This window comes from Ambystoma mexicanum, chromosome 1p (genome assembly GCF_040938575.1).
Source record: "Ambystoma mexicanum isolate Mex_15411 chromosome 1p, UKY_AmexF1_1, whole genome shotgun sequence".
NCBI classification, from domain to species: Eukaryota; Metazoa; Chordata; class Amphibia; order Caudata; family Ambystomatidae; genus Ambystoma; species Ambystoma mexicanum.
In genome coordinates, this window is record NC_090921.1 from 7,558,034 (window position 1) to 7,576,159 (window position 18,126).

Consider the following 18,126-nt stretch of genomic DNA (forward strand, 5'->3'; position numbering starts at 1 on the left):
CATACTGATTTCGAATGACGCCACTGCATATATGCCAACCCTCCGGATTTAGGCGGGAGACTCCCGATTTTTCAGTGAAAAATAGAGTTATTTTTCACGTTCTCCCACCTGAAATAGTTATTTCCCCAATGCATTCGTATGGGGAAATTGTTCTCTCCCGATTTCTCTATAGAAATCTCCCTCCCAGCTGCGTCGGAATGTTGGCATGTGTGCCACTGGTGCAGATGGCAGGAGCAGGCTAAGGGTGTTTTGTGTCAGGGAAGCCTATTGTAATATCAGTTTATTAAGTACATGTCACCCGTGCGCACACGAATCGGGACACTGCCCATCAGAGAGACGTCAGGCGGGCTTCGCACCACACAGCACTGCACATGACTACGGATGAGCGCGGGGCACAGTGTTGCCACGGCCGCTTATTATAAGCGACTTTGGGCTTCTTTTTGCCCGAAGTCGCTTATAATTTTTGCTGGTCGCTTGTCGCGGTTTTTGTCCGCTTATTTCCCTAATTGACCGCTTATTGTTGCGCTTATTCAGTTCACCGATTCAGTGAACTGAATAAGCCGCTAACAGGGATAAGCGGGCAAAAAGCGTAACAAGCAGAATCGCTTCCCCGGCAGTCAGCACTCTTCAATCCCCGCTGTGGCGCAGCGACCACTGCTGCTAAATGCAATTAGCAGCAGGGCCCACTGTCAGTGCCGCAGCAGGGATCTGAAGAAGCACTACAATAAGCCATCTGGAAGTTAACTCTTATTTAAGTCATGGTCTAGGAGTTAACATCTCCGTGGCTTACTGTGGCTCCTTCACTTTGACACATGCAGAAATGCTTTCGATGAAAATCGTGCTTTTTTATCATCTGCTTGTGACTTTCACTGCACTGTAAGTGCTAAACCGCCTACCCAGGCCCCACCTTTTGTGCCACTTTTTACTACAGCTCTGGACTCACTGATATGCCTCTGTGTGCTGCATAATTCATCAGGTCGATAACACAAATGATAGATATTTGTGAAACCATGTTGGAATAATGTATCAGCAACGTAAGCAAATAGAAAGTCGTTTCTATTGCTCAAAGCTATCTTTTATTCTCGCCTTACAAAAATACACACTTTGTTTGTAGACCCAAAGGAATAATTGTGCTTCTGCGTTGGCTATCTTTGTTCTATGCTGCTAACGTTTGATTTCTTTGGAAGAATACACATTAGGAGAGGACTGAGAGTGGTGCTGTATTTTCTATGTTCAAATATCTCTATTGATTTTTTTAAATGGGTACAAATAAACATTTAACAGATGGGAGAAAGATACAATTTAGCATTTTGGCGTTGGAGAAAAGGCTGGGTTAATACTATATTGTTCAAGTTTGAACTAAGTTACAAAAATGCTGCCCCTAGAAATGTTTGCTTACTCTTGCTGTAATATAAGTTCTCATTTTAGTTTGTGAACATGTACCTTTTGTCTTATTGAAAAAACTCCACAAGACACGATACAGAATCAGGAATTTGTGTTGGAATGCCAACATGCCCCATTTCATTAAGGAATGAACAGTTTCTCAAAAGATAATAAAATATATTAGAATACAAAATAAAAACTGGTTGGAATGGGTCATGTGGACATGCTTGTGTTTGACAAGTGCTAGTCAGGCTTCTTTCATATTCAATGTAGGAGATTGATAGAGAGGTATTATGTTTTTAGGCGGAAAGCTGGGGACCACACGAGTTGAAGATCGCTGTGTGGCAAGCACACATAATAAAGACTTAAAAATAAAATACAATTTTTTTAATAAATGCTTTTTGTTCTAACATTTTCTGTTTGTGTTTTCTCTATGTATATTTGCATTATTGTTATCTTTCGTACTTTTTAGACCTAGCCATGGTGTTTTAGAGGTGCGCTTGTTTCTTCAGCTTATTTGGTTGGGAGGCAGCTTGTTTTGGGCTTGTTTTTAGTGGGCATTCAGCTTATTTTTTCATTTGGACCTGGCAACACTGGTGCAGTGTTGCCAGGTCCGCGTATTATAAGCGACTTTGGGCTTGTTTTTGCCCAAAGTAGCCTATAATATTTGGAGGTCGCCTGTCGCGGTTTTTGTCCGCTTGTTGGATCGTCTGTGCGCGTGTAATTGGGCTTGTTTATATTGCTGTTAAGCCCATTACACGTCGCACAGAGCGTCCTGCACTGGGCTGCAATTGCTGCTATGTCTTGCTCTAGGGGGCGCCCTGTATTTTGCATATGCTTAGGTGTTTGGCACTGATGGGATCGTTACTTGCCCACCAGGTAGCCCATCAATGCCAAATGCCTAAACATATGCAAAGAAAGCACACTTTAAAGGTTTTGTCATGCAGACAGACACACTGACATGTAAAGAAGGGGATTGGTTTAGTTTAGCAAGCGTCATTCTATAGCAATATTATCCTGGTGATATCCCCAGTGCTGACGGATTATCCACTAACATCCTTCATTTATTTATTTTTTTAAAACTTTTTTTTGCAAGACTGGGTAACAGGACTATTGGAATCTATATACAACATTTTATCAGATATATGTATTCTGGGATGCCATGTTTCTTTTCAGCTTCCAATTGGCCATGTTACAATATTATATAGCGCCTTGGATTAAGGCGCTATATAAAACAATAAATATAAATAGAATGTATTTCAGGGCCGTATTATTTTGCAATCTGGGACTTCTAGTCACCATGCAATAAAATATTGTTGTTCTAACACACTACGTCAGTGTTCTGTCTATGTATGTTTTTCTTGTTGTGTTATGTTTCTTACTTTTGAGACCTTTCCACAACTTTTTAGGTGCACGCTTGTTTTTTCCGCTTATTTGGATGGGAGGCAGCTTGTTCTGGGCTTGTTTTGGAAGGGCATTCAGCTTATTTTTTCCTTCCGACCTGGCAGCACTGCACTGGATGGGCAGCACATCGCGAGATTTGAACGGCCAGATAAGAACCCAAAGTGGCTGTTGCTGTAGTATCGTGTTAGCTTCAAATCAGTTCTTGTCAATGTTTCCGATCGTAGTTCATCGTAGTACAGGTCACCACACGTATCAGGCTTTGACTGAGAAAGGTGGGTGGGGCAAACAGGTTTTTCGATTCCTTCAATGCGCCCCAAAACCTCTCATGGGAGCTGCAGTTGCTGCTGTCACCAGTGCGAGCAAGCGCGTGTGGATAAAGCGCGCTGGAAAGGATAAAAACACAAAGGAGCAATGTGTGCGCCACAGATGGCAGATTTCACAGATTTCACTGAAATGTAAATCCGCCCTCCTCTATCGAGCCCGCTAGACTAGATGGCAGGCTTTATCCCTCGCCACAATAACACGGGCGCAGTGCTGCGTGGAGAGATGGATGTATTTTTCTTTCTCAACATAGCGTCTTTTTAACGTTACTCAATCGTACTGAACAGGGAGAGTAGGACACACATCATAGAACAAGGGGATATAGCTCAGTGGTAGAGCATTTGACTGCAGATCAAGAGGTCCCTGGTTCAAATCCGGGTGTCCCCTTCTACTTTTTCCCCCAGTGAATGTCATTAACAATTATTCCAAATGTATTTATTCATTGTGCTTTTGTAAGGCGCATTTACAACAAGAAATTGTGTTTCAAAGATTTTACAATCTTTCTTTAGTCGTAAAATTTTGCGTTTCTTTTCTGAGCAGTGGCAGTTGCTGCTCTGTGAGAGGTGGGATTCAAATATGTGCTTAGCCATTCTAAATTTAACATATATGCATTTATGGTTTAAAATCCATTAATGATAGGATTACTTACCAGTAATCTTCATTGCTCCTAGTCCTGCTCTTCCTCTTCCCAGTGCTTAGGAGGCCACAGCCTCCATGACACAAACCCTTCTTCTTTTCCCATGCCTCCCCCTATACCTGGCAGTATAATACTTCCATCACCCTGGCATGCCCTAGGTTTGTATGGGCAGGCCCCTAATCACCTGAACCCAAAGTGGGCCCACCACCTAAGAAGCGAGTGCATGTTTTGTTCAATCTTCCTATGAGCAGCTAGATGACTCTATTGAGACAAACCAGCCCAAGTCTCAACAAACCACACATGTTGACACATTATATACAATTTTGCAACAGTTAACACACTCCAATATATTTTATTACAATCCAACCCCCACAGATTATTGAGCAAACCCTCTATAAAGAAATCCCATCTTTCTCCAATCCTTTCATTCTCATTTGCCACTTGTTATCTTAACTACCATCTTCACATCATATCCATAGCACAGACCTTCTTGGGATTTGTCCGTAATAGGTTGTGACATCATCTAACAGTTAAAAATGTGTGTTCCAAAACAATTCATTACTGGTAACAATTAGCCTGAGCCCTTTAACCTTAAACATAATACCACATGGTTTGCATAGATACTTCTAGCGACATGAAGGAGGCTGAGTAAACCGGTTCTTTTTGAACGGACAGTAGTTATCTCATCCACCCGGCTTACTGGCTCCATGGAAACATTGTGATCTAAATAACTGGCAGTTACAAATATGGCATGTGCAACATTAACTGTTCTCCATTGTTTGGACCATTCTAGACCACCCCAACATTCGCCCTCTAGTTAATACTTTAACAAATCATAATCATCTACAATCATCTTTCACACTAGTCCAAATATGGGCATACCCCACTGCTGAGCAACCACAACTCGTCCCCCAACTATTTCTGCAATCTTCCCACTGCTTCACACCGGCATCCCGGCTTGGTGGAGGACACAAAACAGCTTCAGTCTTTATCAGGTGCAGCCCAAGGGTTTGGTCGACCGACTTCAACGTCTTCAAAACCTGGCGGTACGTGTGGCAACTGGGACACCCTAAAGGGCCCATATTTCACCAGTTTTACATTCCCTGCACTGGCTCCCAATGACTCAGCGTATACGATTCAGAGCATTGTGCATTGTCCATCGGGGTTTGCACGAACAGGGGGCAGCGTATCTCCGCACTAAGTTTGTGCGTTATTTCCCCAAGCGCTCATTACGTTCAGCGTCGGCAGGTCTGTTATGTGTGCCCACATTCCGTCGCTCCCGTGTTGGGGGTTTTGCGTTCTCCATTGCTGCGGCTCAGTTGTGGAACGATCTCCCGCTGGCAATTTAAAAAATGCCTAATTATTTAGTTTTCAGGAAAGCCATAAAAACACATCTATTTTGATCTTTGCGACTGATGGACTTGTGCCGTGTTGCCCTGGTTTGTTAGTTACTTGCCTCTCCAGCGTCATGATGCCTTTGGGCGACCGTGCGCTATATAAGTGTACATAACATTACATAACACTGTCCCAGCTCCTTTTCGTTGCTACCTTTTCACTCCTGATCTCATTCTTTGTTGTTTGTTTGTTTGAATGGGAAAGATACCATGCATCTTCCTGTACTTTTGTTACCGCTAGGTACCACCACATGACCTGTGTCTTCCACACAGAGCAGAAGGGCACCTCCTCCAATGTAATCTTTTTAGAGCATGTCCAGCTGTCGGTCACTTGTATTTTTGTGATAGTGACTATGACTGTCTCTAAGGAAGCTCTCTGGAAACAAGCCAAAACTAGCAGTCATCTTTGAATGGGAAAGATACCATGCATCTTCCTGTACCTTTGTTACCCTTAGGTACCACAATCTGACCTTTGTCTTCCACACAGATCAGAGGGGTACCTCCTCCCATTTAATCGTTTTACATCATGGCAAGCTGTCGGTCACTTATTTTTTTAGCGATAGTGACTATATCATATTTATTTTTTTAGATCTTTCAAAAATCTCCACATTTTAAAAATCAAGTTTTAGGCACTATGAAATATTGATTAACTACCATATAATCTGGGTGAGGGGGAATAGCTAGACTCTGAAAAGGGTGAATTTGGTTTCCTTCTGAGATTCTTGGCAGCAGATTTTCTGCAAACATAGTTATGCACTATTGCCAGTTTGCAGATTAAGTGCTGGAAGGGGATGTTAGCATTCCGCCTGCTGTACATAGATATTACCGAGCAACAGACTGTAACCGGAAGGTTTTCAGCACAACCTCCTGATTAAGATAATGGCCCTCCTAAGTATGGCCGTCCGGAAATAAGGGTGCCGGTAGCAATGTACCAGCACCCATTCCAGAGCGCCATACTACAACAATGCCAGTAGGGACCACGGATCCCCTGGCAGGCCTGACCTGCTGAGTTTTTAGGCCCCTACCGGCATGGTTGTCACTGAAGCACCTTTAGCAACAGTGCTGGTGCTTCAGTGACCCCATTTCCGGGGACCCCATGGAAATGGGGATTTACCATTACTGCCGCCGTTTGTGATATACCAGGCAGGTTTTACTAGCATACCCATAACGAGCCCCAGTAACATTCAACTCGCCGTCGGTAACACTGTTTTCTGCTGCTGCAGTGAGATGTGCCAAGGCTCATTGCGCCTGCGTGCACATTTGACACCAACTGTTGCTCGTCCAGAGAGTGTGTTCTGTTGATCCGAGGATGAGCATCAGCAGCGGGTGCATCTGCAGCGCATGGGAAGCACAACGGGAATATCAAATGCCCGATGGTGGCACTTAAACTGCTGTGTAGTACGCATCCTCGTCACCAAAAACGAGGAAAATTGTGCTTTTTTGATGTGTAAAACAGAGGTCTGCCTCCTTGAAATCGTAACGAAAGGTATTTTTTTCCTGTGTCCTTCCGGTTGGCAGTAACAAAGCCTAGCTATGGTAAAAGCCATAGCGGGCTTCACAGGTCTCTTGGTCATTCCCCAATTCGGTTTCTCGGATATCTTGTCTTTTTTCCTTGGGCTGGGGCAGACACGTGTGAATTGGAGAGTGCTTATGGCTCCTTTCCCTGGAAAGTCATGGCTCCCTGGGAAGGGGCCATAAGCATTCCAAAGACCCTCATTCTGCGTATTCTTCACAGTAAATGGCTGCACCACATAGCCTGAAGCAGTGTAATGCATGCACACGTCAACATTTTATTTAGAAGGTGCATGTGTAGAACATTTCTGTGATACGAGGACAAGTCGGGCAATACACAGCTGTCTGGCTGTCTCGTGCAGGTCAGACATTTTCTAGCATCATGGTGTTGTAAATGTTTGCAGATTCAAAGGAGGTGTTTAAAATGAATGTTGAAAACAAGGAGAGGGCGTGTTGGGTCCAACTTTAAACGGAGAGTGCCACCACCGGGATCAAATGCTCTGGAAGTGATGCAGTAACATCCATTGCTATCCAACCAGTGGTTCCTAGCTTGAACCGAGACCTCATCATGCAGAACCTGTTAAGCCACGGATACATTACAATGCCAGCGTTGAAAGGGATGAGGCTGCATGCCTATCAGGTTGCCCTTCTGATAATGGCATTTGGAAGAGCAGGGGCGTGTGATCTGCTCTTGTATGTGTGTCCTGTTTTGCCAGGTGATTACATTTTGTATATCCAGTGCAGGAAATGGGCCGGAACAAGACGAGCAGACCGATTCCTGCGAGTCTTCTGAAAGCTGTCTGCTCGTTGTAGTGCAGGATGTCCCCTGCACAACCAATTCTTGAACAAGCGTTGGACCCTGCGTACAGAAACTACCAAAGCTTTGCATACAGTTTTGCAGTGGTTCAAACTGGTATATATGTCCCGCATTTTACAGACATCTCTTTATTAGGGTGAATATTCAAAACAGAAGAGACCATTATTCACTTAAAAGGTTTTCTTAATGAATCACTATTTATCATTTAAAATTGTCGACTTTATGTTGTTCCCATATCGCTCTTTGCCTTTATGCAAATAGCCAGGATTGGGTTCTATATAGGGGTACTGTGCTGCACAACCTAGATGGGGGCCACGCCCCTCGGCCCAACCACTCTTTCCCAAAGCCCTGCCCCTCCTGAGAAGTGAGTTTCCCCCAATAAACGTTTTCCATTTCCTGCACTGTGTATATAGATCGGAAAATCACAGCACACAAGGTAGCGGCAACAAGTGACTGGGAAGAATTTCCTGTTGTGGGATGCTTTCTACATAACTATGTACTTACTTGCTCTTTTCATGCTCAGTCTAAAATGTGTGCTCTGCCGAAAGGCTGCCGCTCTGTTCAGAGCAAGCACAGTGTACGCTGGAAGTTAACTTAGCTAATGACAATGACAGCATCACTTAATCTGCCGCAGCCCATCTGTCTGCTTTGGGCCAACACTGGGCCTTTTAATGCCCTTTACACCAGGAATTGTCAGACACACACCAAGCCTATTCTTCGCTTGCCAGGAAAGGAGAACCACAAATCTTGGGGACGTTTGGGGAGTTATTAAACAGGGCCAGGCTCTATATTTGTACGTGTGAATTGGCACGTGTGAGGAACAGTGTTGCTTCTAGGTGCTACAGAGTGATATGCAGGTATCGGGGAGTAGGGAAGCTTAGTGCTGCGGAGAAGGTACACAATATGAAGGAGCTGGAGAGGTTAGGTGCATGGCACCTGATTCGATCATTTATGTAACTTCCACGAAAACCGAAATTGTCTATTGGAACTTCAATGAATGTTATATATGTTATGTTATTTGGCATTTATATAGCGCTCAATATATCATTGGTATGACCTCAAAGCGCTGGTAGGTTGAGCGCCCTCTGGGACCGTAGACCTGGTCAGTTGAGAGAGTAGGGTGTCGTAGGGTGCTTGGGTGCACCGTTTATGTGTGCAGCTGTTGTATTTGCCTGATGGTAGCTGCATCCTAGCATTAGGTGTGGTGGTATTGATGTCGGTTGAATGTGTGCAGTCTGGCGGGTGGACACCAGGACTGGGTTCTGGCTGCGTTAGGCCTGTAGGACGCTTATGTGTGCAGCTAGGCCGGTTTGTCATGGTGTACAGCTGCGATTTATTAGAATGATGAGATGTTCATGTGGTAATGTTCGTATGTGAACAGCTAGGCCGAATTGATTGAGGGGTATAGCTGCATTCTAATTGTGTGATGGTGTAGAGTAGAGAGTAAGCATAATGATATGGGATGAGAATGTGTGTGTGGATTTATGAACCAATACAGCAGGAGCAATTTCTAGGTTCATGTTAATGTAAATATTTTCTCTTCTATCTAAATGTGGCACTTGCCTGACATTTACAATCCTGTCTAGATGTGACGCAGGCTAGTGTTCACAATTCTATCTAAATGTGATACTTGCTAACATTCACAATCCTATCTAGAAGCAACGCAGGCTAATTTTCACAATTCTAAGTGTGGTATTTGCTAACATTCACAATTCTATCTGGGTACGGCGCAGGCTAATGTTCACAATTCTATCTAAGTGTGGCACTTTTTCACATGGCACAATTTTATCTAAGTGTGGCACTTGTTAACATTCACAATCCTATCTAGATGCGACGCAGGCTAATGTTTACAATTCTATATAAATGTGATACTTGCTAACATTCACAATCCTATCTAGAAGAAATGCTTTTCCAAGTATGAGCCTGCATGGATAGTAGGGTCCCTTCCATAATGTGTGTAGCTAGCACGGCGTGGGGGTCTGCGGTGTGTGTTGTCTAATAAGACTGCGTAGAAAAGCTGCTAAAAATGCACACTCAACTGCTGTTCCTTTCAAAATGAACTAAGCAGAGATTGGAATACTATATTTGGGGTTTTAACCAGATTATAACCCATGTGAAAGACAATTCATTTGGTCTCCCTTTGTTATTAACTTGGCCATACATTTCTTTGCATAATATCTGTCCAAATGTACGTAGAAGCTTTTTTGAGGCTGTTTCAAGTGCAAGTGCCTTGCTGGTCTGGACACATAGCTAGTAGGTATTTTGTTTACCCATCCATTGACCTCCCATAGTCATGACAATCTCTATGGTCATTCCCACCCACAATTTCCCCTCCCTGCCATAAGCACATGCTCCTGGGATCTTTTTGTGCTATGTCTGTCATGCAGCAACATCGAAACTTTGTGTTGTATATGGCCTGCCAGTGTTATTTCTAGGCACCATTCAAAGGGTTCAGCCACTAGATTTACATGTGTTCTTTGCATTGAGGACCTGTTCAATTCTTGTCACAGTTGATGTGTGTTCATATTTGTGTACTTACTTTTGCTAGATAGGATAGATGGCTGGTTTGAGCGAATGCTGCTGACCGGGTACATAATGCAATCTATAGTTCACTTGTTTGAATCCCATTGAGGTAGGATCAGGATTTCCTCCATTTGTGATTGACCAGACTTAGGACAATCACTTTTTGGAATGTTTCTTTTTCTTTTTAGTAGCACAGATCTGAAACCTATGTTTTTGTTGCAGGCGCAGCGTCAAACGCTCTTTTGGCTGCTAGCTTATCTTCCAGCGCAGCAGAGCCCAACTTGATTACTTGAAGTTGCAGGCACTTCCGTTTTGTTGCATCTTTTCGGAATTGGGTGAACACACAATGTTGGGGACGAATGAAAGCTTGTATGTGCTTGGTTATTTGCCCACCCATTGATTGACCATGTGTATAAGTATTAGGCATTTCACAGGCGCTGCTATTAGATGCGCACAAAAGACCAAACTGTTGGCATTGCCAATACTTATTTATTGAATTATGGGTTATGTAGTTTTTTTTATTTCCCATTTGAAATTTAGAAAAACTACAAGTCCCAGAATTCCAAGAAAAAAACACAGACTAGGTGGCCTTGCTGTGCATTGTTGGAAAAAACTTAAGCTTTGAGTTATTGTTTGCAGACACATACCATTATTAATAGAACAAACTAAAGATGTGAATAGAAGTTCATTATGTCTGTATCTAGGTGTGTCTGCAATCATTAACGTGCAGACGTTTTTGGAACTAAAAGTAATTGCTATGTAGGGCCAATGAATGTACTCAATTCATGCCTTTGAATTGTTAAATGCAAAAAAAACGAAAACGTCCAAAGTATAGTGATCTGGAAAGCAGTTCCCAAAGGACTTGAGAGCTCCCTTCTGAACATGGCACACACAGCAGCAGGTGCCAGTTTAGAAGGCGACGGCCTAGTCTTGCTGTTGCAGCAAAGGGCACTGTAATGCAATTCTCCTTGTGCCTTTGGTCGTCTTTTTAGTTTTCACAAACGACACACATGTCCACAAGTCACAATCCAGCCGGGAGAGGCTCGTCAGGTCCTGCTTTTTCCTTTACCTGTTGGCACTTGTTATCAAGTCCCAGAATGCAAAGGAGGGATCATTGCCCTGGGCAAGCGCCCCCTTCTTGCAATAGGACAGGCTGGCACGTGTGCATCCGATCCCCTTAGACAGGCTTGCATCATCCATTGCCACTGTGCATGGGCTCCTGACTGGAAGCTGTAAAGGAAGGACACAAAGCGTCAACGAGCCAAGGCGAGAGTGCACGTGTGCTCCGAGTGCTAGGAGGTGTAGCAGTATGGTGAGATAACAATTAGTGCGAGAATTAAGGATTTTTGCGAAAGGTGCCTGGCGCCATCTGTAGGTTAAAATAGATCTTTGATTTTTGTCCCTCAAAGATGCTGCTGACCACACACCGTAAAAGAGCAGGCGAGTGACTGGTTCTTAGAATGGAAATATGAAACAGATGTGCAGTTGTGTTTACGAAGCAGAAGAGCAGGATTGGAACTAGGGCAGGAAGGGGTTGCGCATGAAGCGTTGGTGGTATAGTGGTGAGCATAGCTGCCTTCCAAGCAGTTGACCCGGGTTCGATTCCGCAGACTCTTTTTCTGTTTTTTTTTTTTTTTTAGCTCACAATCATCAGGACAATATAAATAGAGTCGATTCTTTCTTTTGTGCTAGAGGCAGTCTACAAGCGGATAATGAGACTTCTCAGAGAGGCAGAACGGTTTCTGTTACATAGAGGCTGAATTTTGCTTTGAGGTGTGGGGGGCTGGCGGGGGTTAGAGGGGTTTGGAAGGTGGGATTGGGGGGGATGCAAAGCGTTTCCCCGGGTATATTTTGGGCGCTGCACAGGCCAACGAGCTGGCCTGGGCATAGCGCGTCTCCAGGGGTATTCCAGGGGTAAGGGGGCAGGGAAGGTTCGTGAGCAGTCGACGGTTGAGGACGAGCGTTTGTCCTGGTCACTTGCTCCTGAGCCTTCCCTGGTGTGGGGCCTATAGTATAGCGACAGCTGAGGTGAGGCAGAGTTTTGTAACAAAGTTTAGTTGATGGTTGGGTAGTGTAAGCGGGCATTAGTACAATTAAGAAAAAAATAAAAAATTAAAAAAGGAAAGAGAAAACATTTCACATAGATGGGTGCACCGTAAGTAAGGTATACCCTCTTACCGTATGTGCGGCTCCCCGCGGCCAGCTGTTTTGGTGGGTAGTGTCCAAGGCGAACGAGGTTGCCGTGTCAGATTTTCGTTAAGCGGGGGTTCTGGGTAGTTGGCTGCCGGCTCCCATGCGGTGGGAGAGCAGTTAAGAGGGTGTTTTCACCCCGGTACCAGGACCGGGCGGGTCCTTAGTGGGGGGTTGGTGCGGGCAGCTTGTGCCCATGTTTCGGTTTTCGGGCTCTGCGTGCAGCGGGTCTGCAGAGTTGCAGGTGCAAGGTTGCTGGGCCATTTGTTGGGGGAATTTTGTGGGAAAGTCGCCGTAGGAGGGAGCTTCATTGAGGCTTCCCGTCGGCCGGGCGGTTAAGCTGCAGTGTTGTAATTACACGCGGTGATGTCTCGCATTATTGTCTGCAGGTGGTTTTCTTGATAGGCTTGGTTAAAAAAAGAAGGATTAGCAATAAAAGAAAGTTACAGATATAATTAAATAGGAGCAAGTATAAGAAGAGACAGCCAATTTTGTTACGCATAACCTGGTGAATAAAGTTTATTAGGGTCAATTTTAGGTGGTTTACTTCTGGCTGTGGGGGGGGGAGTGGAGTCCTGGGCTTCAGATAAAGAAGCTTTTCCTTTCCTTGTTAGCTGGTTCATCCAGGGAATAAGTTGGCTCGGGGGCCAGCTTTTTAAGTGGGTCAGTGGGGCGGGGCGCACATTTTAAGCAGCGCTGCTGCGGCAGGATGGTGGGACATGGGCCAAGGAAAATGGGGTTAATTGATGGCTATTATCAGCAGGGCAACTGAGACCCAGATTGACGGGCGGTGGGGGAGGTTACAGGGGAAAAGGAGGACAGTGGGGGGAGGATACAGCGGAGAGCTGTGGCAGATGGGCTCTTGCTTCACTGGAAGCTTGCAGCCCGGCAGACGGTAGAGGGGAGGTTTGGGAGAAAGCGGGCCAGAGGGGTAGGAGGGAGATGCCCAGGAGGGTGGCCGAAGGGGTAGGGGAGGGGACGCAAGGGGATTTGGGGAACAAAGATGTGGAGGAGGAGGTGAGAGATAGGAGATTGCAAAAAGTTGCAGGGCAGGCAGGGGGTGAGGATAGGGGTGTCCGGGTGCGGATGTGGGCGGTGGTGAGGAGGGTAAGGGAGGAAAATACCTGCAGAAGAGTGCAGGTGGGAGGAAGAGAGAGCGATCCCCTTCGAGTACTGAGGAAAGGGAGAGGTGTGGAACAACCTCCCCGGCTAGGAGACTTCAGGTGGAGGGCACAGTACGGCCCACGCTGTTTCAGAGGAAGAGATGGGAGAGGGTTTAAGAATGGCCCCTCCGCAAGATTTACAAAGACAGACTAGAGGGTGCAACACGGCCCCTAGAACGGAGGGTCGAAGGGTGGAGGAGAGGACCCCTCGCCTGACAGAATAGGACCAGGAAGGAGCTCCCACAGACCCGCTGAGAAGACGGTGAAGGAGTGGCGGGAGGACGCCCCGGGCTCACAAGAGGAGGATCTGCAGGGCCCGAGCATGTGCTCGCAACAGCCATGGTATTACATGGGGGATGATGAAGGGTTGGAGGAATATGTGGGGCAGTGGGAGGATGAAGGGTACAGTGTTGTAAGGAGAAGAGATAGGCGAGGAGGGGTTTAAGGTGGGAAGGTGAAAGCCAGTAGCAAGGGGGATGGGAGGTAAGAGGTTGGGGGGAAAGTGGCTGGGTGTGACTGTTCACATGTTTTGTCCCAGCAGCAGGAGCCTAGTAAAAAAGGAGATTAGGAGCGTTGGAGTGGAGGCCAGGCTGCAGACGGGTGACAGCAGGGCAGAAAGAGGTGAGGGGTAATGGCATAGGGGAAATACAAGGTTGGGGGCAAGAAGGGAAGGGGTAGTGGGGCAAGGGGTGAGAAAGTAAATTGGCCTTCAGGCTATGGTGGCCTTGGAGACGGAAAGGAAGGTTTCTTCAGTGGCAGTGCAGACAGACGGGGCAATTGAGCCTGGGGCACACGAGGTACAGGTGCCAAAAGAGAAAGACACAGAGGGAAAGGGAAAGAAGAAGAAGTTGCCATACATGGGCATTACGAAACCATTGGGAGCGCACTTGATGACTTCATCAAAGGATAAGATATGGGCAGGAGAATTTGTGCATGTGTTCAAGCTAGTACATAGGGAGGTCAGAGCCAAGGAGGGTTCTAAGGAAGAGGAGAGGGAGTTGGCCTCGCGTCCAAGGGTGCCGGTGACGATTGAGAATTGGACGTCAGCTTTTATCATCAATGCAAGTGTCTATTATGAGAAATTCCCGGAGAGATGTGTGGCTCTATTGAAGTATATGAACGTGATTAGGAAGGCTTTCACAAGTTTTGGAAGTTTCGCGTGGATGGGTTATGACGAGGAGTTTAGAGCAAGGTTGGCGGAGGAAGACCAGGCGGTCTGGGGCGAGATAGACATGGATCTCTGGTTGCAATGGATGGCACCGACGAGGCCAGCTCCAACGGTACACACAGCAAGTGGCTTACCCGTGCCTTACCGGCCCTTTCTTGGTCACCCCGCCCCAGAAGTGGCAGGGGGAGGAGGCAGAGGTCAACCCTCAGCAGCTTGTTGCGCTTTCAATAAAGAAGGCTGCACAAGGATGATGTGCAAATTTAAACACGATTGCAGCAGGTGTGCGGGTCGGCATCCGATTACATATTGTTTTCAGGCAGGGGACAGATGGAAAGGGAGAGGAGCGGGGCAAGGAGGTGGGGGGAGGACCGTATGCCAGTTAAAGTGGGGGGTTTCTGTAGGTGGGGCATCAGTTTATCGCAAAGGGTGGGGGGGCAAAGGTTGGGGAGAGGTTCGGGGCGATCCCAAGGGAGTAGGAGAGGGGTGAGGCGGAAGACGTTTAGGTAGGGGGGGGACGTCCCCAGGGGGAGGGATGTAACTGGGAAAACTGTTAGGAGGTGGTGGCCATCATTGGAGGGTGTGGAAGACGGTGGCAAAGCCCTCACGCTTGCCGCACGACATGGTGAGCAAGCTTTGGGGGAAGTGAGAGGGTTATAGCAACACAGTCAAGACGGAGAGACTCACAGAGGTTAAGAGGATATCGCAACTTCGAGCGTACGATAGTAGCCCTGGTTCACATGAGGGGCAGGAGACAGGGCACATGCTAGGGCGGGAATTGAATACGCACAGCACAGGAGGAACTTGGCTCGTTTGGCCCTTGGTGCAGTGGGGGAATGAGAAGAGGTGACTGCATTGACGGGGGTGCACGAGGGCCCCTGGTGCAGGTGGGAAACATGATGTAATGGACGCAAGGCTGGAAGAGTAAGTTATATGGATTGGACTGCATGGACGGGGCGCAGGTTTGGCTCCTTGTGCAGTGGCGAAGAGGAGGAATGAGGAGAAGGGCCTGCATGGACGGGGGTGCACATGGGCCCTCAGGGCAGGGTGGGTAAACACGGTGCAATAATAGGAAGATGGAGGGTGGGGGGCAAGTGTGAACAGGAGGGTAATAGGATAGAGGAGGAGGGGGGTCTAAGTGGGGGTAGGTGCATTGTTTAGAAGATGGGTGTTAAAGGTGCGAATTATAGGTGGGCCAGGTAGGAAAGGACTGGGGGGTGTTTCCGTAGTGGGAGTAAGGAGGTGGTCAGGTGAGAAGGGGTTGCCTTGGGGGAGACAGATGGGGGTAAATGAAGGGTGGTTTTTAGGAGTTAATATTTGGGTCTGCTGCGCTGGCAGCATATGTATTAGGGGGTCAAAAGGAGGGTTTTGAGGCAGTAGGGGTGTGAGCAGAGGTGGGGATTGTTGCCTGAAGAAGGTTGGCGCAAGGCATGGGAAGGGAGTTGGAAGGCGACTAGCAGAGGAAGGGGGAACAGGAGGGGCGCAGGGATAAGGGAAGTTCAGGGCATATAAGTAGAGATTTCCGGTAACTGGGGGCAGATTGGGAACAAGGGCAGTAACAAGGGGGGTGGTTTGGCAATGGAGAAGAGAGACTCATAACTATTTTCATTTGCAGATGGGGGCTTGAAGGAGAGGTGAGTTGCCGTGGATGTAGAATTGCAGCCAGCAAATGGCTATTGGGGCGGGGTATGTGGGGAGAGAGTTCGGATTGTTTGGACGCAACTGAGGACGCAGTCATAACTGTGTTTTAGGTAGTTAAGGGGCTTAGAGGGGTCTATTTGCTGCCCATGTGGGCTGCTGGAAGGGAGTGTCATGGGGTTTCGGAGGAATTTATAGCACACCCAGGAGGTATGGCTTAGAAAATTTATGAGGAGTAGCTTTGCTATAGAAATAACAGGGGACCTAGCTGGTTTTTGGGAGTGGGGCTCAAGGTAAGGTGGTTGGACAAAGATGTCACCGAGCAGGGTTGCAGGGGAATGGTATTTGAAGGGGCAGCGGGTAGGTCTAGGAGGAAGTTTTAAGGGTAGTTGGGGATTTTGTTGGGGCAGTGGGGGTCACGAGCACTGGTGCTCAGGGACACATCTGTGTGAGGATTGCGTTTTAAGAGGAGGGAGGGCATCTATCGGTTTATGGGAATAGTTAGTGATTTAGGGGGCAAAGTGGGCGGTCCAGGACATAATACAAATCTGAAGGAGAGGTAAATTAGGGGCGTGGGGCAGAAAGAACACCTCAGTGGAGGGTTTTTCTGTTGCCGGGGACATGGCCCCTTTGGATGAGGGGGGAGTGAAGCACAATGGGGGAATAGTGCTGTAAATGGTGGGGGTGATGCTGTTTGGACAAACGGGCTACCCCGGGGGAACAGGTATTGAAGATGCAGGGGCATGGCCCCGGGGAGAAAGCGGGAAGCCTTGAGAAGATGGTAAGGAGACAGTAGGGTCCAAGGGATAGGTAGGGAGGAAGTAGAACTGATTTAATTATTTAATTGTTGGGGGGATTGAATGTGTTTAATTATACAATTTGTTTAGTTGTTAAAACATTTTGTGTTAGTCTGTAAGGCCACGGTGCCTGGTTAGCGGTTATTTGTGAGCTTTGGCCTGTCACATTAAAGCAACATTTTCCACTACAAGCTGGGTGTTTTTGTGCAGTAAGCCCAAACGGGGGAGTCGGGGGGTTATTTTTGGCGCTGCACAGGCCAACGAGCTGGCCTGCCCATAGCGTGTTTCCAGGGGTACTTAAGGGTGCAGAGAAGGTTAGGGAGCAGACGACGGTTGAGGACAAGCGTTTGACCCCGCCCTCCCACACTCTTTTTCTAGGCCGGCAAGGGTGCACATTTTGGGGGCGGTGGGGTTTTAATAAGGAGTTTTGTGGGTTTTTTCCCCCTAAAGAGGTTCATTGGATTTTTATGCCTAGAGTTAAGGGCCCGGAGGGGGTTTTGTTGGCAGATTTCTTGTGACAGGCTGGGGCATTAGTTGGGGAAGTTATATGTAAAGTTTTCTCGTTGCTGATGTGGCAGGTCAGCTTGGCTGCAGGTCATAGGAAGGAGGAGTTTGGTGTAGAGGGGAGTTGTAGGGTATGAGGTTGTTGGTTGCCGGGGGCAAGGCCCCTTTGGATGAGGGGGAGTGAAGCACAATAGGGGAATAGCGCAGGAAATGATGGGGGTGGTGCTGTTTGCACAAATGGGCTACCCCGGGGGAACAGGTATTGAAGATGGAGGGCATGGCCCCGGGGAGAAAGCGGGAAACCTTCAGAAGTTGGTATGGAGACAGTAGGGTCCAAGGGATAGGTAGGGAGGAAGTGGAACTGATTTAATTATTTAATTGTTGGGGGAATTGAAAGTGTTTAATTATTAAATTTGTTTGGTTGTTAAAACATTTTGTGTTGGTCTGTAAGGCCAGGGAGCCAGGTTAGCGGTTATTTGTGAGCTTTGGCCTGTCACATTAATGCAACCTTTTCCACCGCAAGCGAGTCTGGGAGTTTTTGTGCAGTAAGCCCAAAAGAGTCTTACTTCCAGACTCTCCATTGCATATGTAATTTTCTATAATTCCCAGTCCTAACCTTCTTTGCTGCAGTCCTTACTTTGTAGGCTATTACTGCTGTTGTGTGCTCCCTTCTCCAGC

The 18,126-nt window shown here is 46.9% G+C and overlaps 1 long non-coding RNA gene and 1 other non-coding gene across 2 annotated transcripts in view; both read left to right on the forward strand.

Annotated features, from left to right (window-relative positions):
• LOC138569855 (uncharacterized) overlaps positions 1-18,126 on the forward strand; it is a 190,516-nt gene that overhangs the window by 18,927 nt on the left and 153,463 nt on the right. The window lies entirely within an intron of this gene.
• On the forward strand, positions 3,424-3,495 carry TRNAC-GCA (transfer RNA cysteine (anticodon GCA)). Its single transcript has one exon. It is a non-coding gene; the product is annotated as a tRNA-Cys (tRNA).